This window comes from Lagenorhynchus albirostris, chromosome 19 (genome assembly GCF_949774975.1).
Source record: "Lagenorhynchus albirostris chromosome 19, mLagAlb1.1, whole genome shotgun sequence".
Lineage (NCBI taxonomy): Eukaryota > Metazoa > Chordata > Mammalia > Artiodactyla > Delphinidae > Lagenorhynchus > Lagenorhynchus albirostris.
The window spans coordinates 14,327,690-14,332,720 of record NC_083113.1 but is presented as its reverse complement, the minus strand read 5'-3'; positions in this window follow the sequence as shown (position 1 = coordinate 14,332,720).

Sequence of the window (5,031 nt, the reverse complement as noted above, 5' to 3'; positions counted from 1 at the left end):
GTCTCTACTCCAGGACCACACACTACATGTGGTCATGGTTCTTAGGTCTGTTTCAACCTGTCACACTCCCCTTTTGATGATACTGGCAAAACACTGTCCTCAGTGGGTGTGTCCCATGCTGATACTGCAGGTGGGTGGGGCAGTTCAGGGTAGTTACATCAAAGGCAGCAGCAGGCTTCATCTGCATTACATCAGGAGACTGGAACTCCTTAGGGATCCTGCAGCAGTGAGGCTAGCCACGACCCCTGGACTGGGGTGGGGACAGCCGGATCCTGCCATTGCATGGTCCTCTCTCACCCTCATCATGACTAGAATGTCACAAATGTGGTGTCACTGTGACACTGTCCCACATCCACCACCTGCCTAATGCTTTTAACCCTGACTGATAATCTTTGACTCCATGATTTCCTTAGGGCTTGGGAAACAGGGTGCTAACACTTCCATGCTCTCAAATGGAGAACACCTTCTATAGGTGTTTTCTTCTGTACAATTTTCCCTCCTCAACTGGGGCAAATCCTTACTGTGAACCAAGTAGTCACCAATGCAGAAACATTGTATTTCTATTAAAAAGACATGAGAAGGCTTCCCTGGTGGCGCAGTGGTTGAGAGTCCGCCTGCCGATGCAGGGGACACGGGTTCGTGCCCCGGTCTGGGAAGATCCCACATGCCGCAGAGCGGCTGGGCCCGTGAGCCATGGCCGCTGAGCCTGCGCGTCCGGAGGCTGTGCTCCGCAACGGGAGAGGCCACAACAGTGACAGGCCCGCGTACCGCAAAAAAAAAAAAAAAAGACATGAGACACTATTGGCAAAATAATACCTTTATTACCTATGATTGGCAGATATATTTCTGATTTATTCTTTCCATGTTTGAAAAGAATTTCAAAATAACAAAATAATTTTATACACCATACAATTCAGGGTAAGGCTGGACTCAGGGGACCACTTGATTGTTCATAGGGTGGGAAGAACCCTCTGTCTCCATCCATTTTTTTGAGGTAGTTTGACTTTCAGCTCTGAGTCCTGATCCCAGTCTTGAAACGCCATGGGGTTAAGTTCACCACCCGTGGGGGCTGGAATTTTCTCCGCCATAGGGATGAACTTCTAGGAGGCAAGGGTAGAGGGCTCTGGAGCGGAAACAGAGGGCCTGGTGTGGGTGGAGGGTGAGAAGCCTTCTCATGATCCAGTGTTTCCCTGTGCTGATCACTGCGTATCCACTCAGTAAAACAGGGGCTGCCTTAGAGCAGGAGCAGCCAGTAAATTTGATAGAGGAACCTTCTTATAGTAGTTTCCAGAATCTGAAGACAGGGCCCAGTAGGAACTTTGACCGGATCCAGGAGATCCCAGGATTCCAGGGAGCTATAAGCCCTTGATTACTGAGACGGCCCAGCCAATGGGCCCAGCTCCCGGGAGGCACGGTCAGGTAGTTTTCAAGGACAGCCCTCGACTAGGACAGACAGACCTGCACGATGACACTGGAATTCGTCACAGAGATTCCATACTGCTCATTTCTGAACTCCAAGTCCCAGATGCAGCATTCAAAAGACACAAAGCGAACGCCCTTCTTGAGGTTGGAGAACACGTGGCTGACCTGTAGGAAGGAAAAGAGGTAAGCCTCATTGTGACATAGGTTTCCTCTCAGAAGCTGAGTTGGGGTCCTCAGGCAGGTGGTATTTTTCCATAGATGGCTGTGACAATGTTTCCACAGGTACTTCTAGAATCATGCCACTCCTTATCCAAGGATAGAGTCTAATTCCTGTTCCCTTGAATCTGGGCAGGTTCCCTTGTAACCAAGAGTGTGGTGGAAATGACGCTGAGTGACTTTTGCTAAGTGACTTCCAAGGCTGGGTCAGAAAGGCAAGGCAGCTTCTGCTGGTTTCTCCAGAAGCCTCATGGTGGAACCCTGAGCCACCAGGAAGCAGTCTGACTGCCCTGAAGCCACCATGCTGTGAGGAAGCCCAAACTAGACCAAGCAGAGAGATCCCATGGCCAAGCTCTGAGATTAAACCAAGAGCTGCCTGTCCAGCCACCAGCTGTATACACACTCACATCCTGCCCTGCCCTTCGGCCCCAGCCAGCGCCTGAAGGCTACTACACGAGAGAATGGAGCCAGAAGCAACCAGCAGAGCTCTACTCACAGAAACCACGAGAGGTGAGAAAATGACTGCTGATGCTATTAAGCCACTATATTTGAGGGCAACTTTTTATGCAGCCATAGATTCTCATAAGCCCCACTGTCCTTTCCCACACCCCAGAGACTCACCCGAGGAGAGACGCTGTTTCTCCACTTCCAGATGGGAAAAGGCAAAGGAGAGAAGTGATCCAGGATGGCCTGGTTGGCATCTAGAAGTTGGACAGTTAGCTGATATATACAGTCAGTTCCTTGTTGGTCATTCCGCCTGTGGGAGAAGGGAGACCTTGAAGGCCGGACTTGCCGTCCTACCTCTTTGCGGGTCTGCCTGCTTCACCTGAATGGCCTTCTCATGTACGCAAGTACAAAAGAGTTTTGTGATCCCCGGGACTGGCACCATTAATGTCACTTAGGAGTTTGGCCCCTCTGCCTACCCAGTGAATTCATCTGCACTAAACTCTCTCCCCAGCTGGTCCACATGCACATTCATTTCAGAAGTAATGACCTAAAGCCGTGCCCTTCAGGGTACCTCCTCCCATATTATTTCTCATTCTATATTTCACCGTGTACAACGGTGATGTTTTAAGATACAATTTTCTTATCAGCCATTTACAGGGATTCAGAGGAATCTAGATAAATTGGTGATGGGATATCCAGCAATATTCAAAGACACAACATGCAATGTCCTTTGATGGTAAATGGATAGATTATGGTACATTCATGTAATGGAATATTATAAAGCCATGAAAGTAAACTAGCTGCAGCTACATACAACTATGGATGAATTTACAAATGTGTTATTGATTGAAAGAAGCCAGATACAAACTATATACTGTATGACTCAATATGTATTAAGTACCAAAATGAACAAGACTTATCTATGGTAACAGAATTCAGGACGGTGCTACCCTTGGGTTGAAAGTGATGGGGAATGGTGCATGAGGGATGCTGAGGGCGGGGTTTGCTGGCAACATTCTGTTCTTGATTTAGTGAATGTATTCACTTCGTAATAATTCACTGAGTTGCACAACCAAGACGTGCATTTTTTTTTTTTTTTTTTTTGCGGTACGCGGGCCTCTCACTGTTGTGGCCTCTCCCACTGTGGAGCACAGGCTCCAGATGCACAGGCTCAGCGGCCATGGCTCACGGGCCCAGCCACTCCACAGCATGTGGGATCTTCCCGGACCGGGGCACGAACCCGTGTTCCCTGCATCGGCAGGCGGACTCTCAACCACTGCACCACCAGGGAAGCCCCATTTTTGATGTTAGAAATTAAAAATTTAAAAACAAGAGTAATAGGTGGTATAAATACACAAACAAGTAAGTACCTCCTTTTACAGAGATTTCACATCACTCCACTACTTGGACTTAGATGTCCGTTCAACTTCTCCCACAGAATTTTGTCCTAATGTAGTACTAATATATTTTAAAATTCTTCTGACTTACCTTTCATACTGTTTGTGCCAGCCACACACACACACACACACACACACACACACACACACACACACACATACACACACACAAAGAATATAATTAGAAATTTAAAATTTTTCCTGTGACCATAAAACTCTAAGCATTAACATTTTTTCTTTTGGATTAAATTATTTCCTACTAGTGATTCCCAGACATTGCTGCAGATTGGAATCATCTGGAATCTTGAAATGATACCTTATAGAAAAGCATTTAGCCCTGTCCAAAGGTAAGGTCTTTGCTGTCCACTACTGGGAGGTAATCTCTGGACCCTTGGACTGTTATGTCTGACAGGAGTATCTTAGTTCACCTGGGGACCTTGAGTCACATTGAATAGCCTGCCAATATGATTTGGCGGGGGCTGGCCACATCCACATAGTCTATAATGGGAGCAAACCACCGCAGGAAGAGCAACAATGTGACTTAGGGTGCCTCACGCAATATCAGTTGACCTGGAGGCTAAGATGAAACACAGGATAAAGCCCCTATAAACTCAGGTGAGCTTCCGTGGTTGGCAATATTCCATGGGTACTGTCACCCATGGAGGCCAGGACAGTCATGTGTCCTGACCCCCTGGGGAGAGGGCAATGGAAATCTGGTACCCCCTGGATGCTGCCTGTGATCTTACCCTTGGCTAATTTTAATCTGTATATTTTCCATGTAATAAACTAATTGTATAATAGTTTCCATTCAGTTCTGTCTTTCTAGTCAATTACTGAGCCTGAGGGTGATTTTGGGAATCCCCCAAACTGGCAGTTGGAAGGTGGTCTTGACGTTGTGCCCTTTAACTTCGTAGTTGGCTCTAAACTTCTCATAGATGTTGATGCCTGGCTCTCTCAGCCTAGACACTCTATTTAATTGGTATAGAGTGTGACCCAGACATTGGGAGTTATAGATATTTTGGGTGATGTACAACAAAACTGGGGAGTCACTGATTATTACAATCAACTGGTACACCACTGCTCAAAGCCACACAACCATGCTACAATAGTTTGATAGAGGATTAAATTAAAAACAAAAGTTGATTGGAAGTACGCCTCCTAAAGATATGGATTTGCAGAGGGAGGAATTTTACGGTGCCTTGATTGAAAGTGAATGTGGTAAGGCCAACATTTTAAATGGTCACTTTTCCTGTCTCTCAAGTAGTCTTTACATCTGAGGACCACGCAATACAGGGAGGGGCTTTCATTTTCTGTAAAACTGGAGGACTGTGAGATAGGAATTGGGAAAGGATAACTATATGATGCTCCCACTATCGATGTGAACTGTAGTGAGTTGTTTTAGAACAAGGAACATAAAACTGTAGAGGACTTGGATTTTGCCTTGCTTAAAATCATCTGGGTCCTGTATCCCCTGGAAGGTGCTCATGGACCGCAGTTTCAAGACCATCACTACAGAGCACAAGAGTCAGACAAGTATGAGTCTCATGCC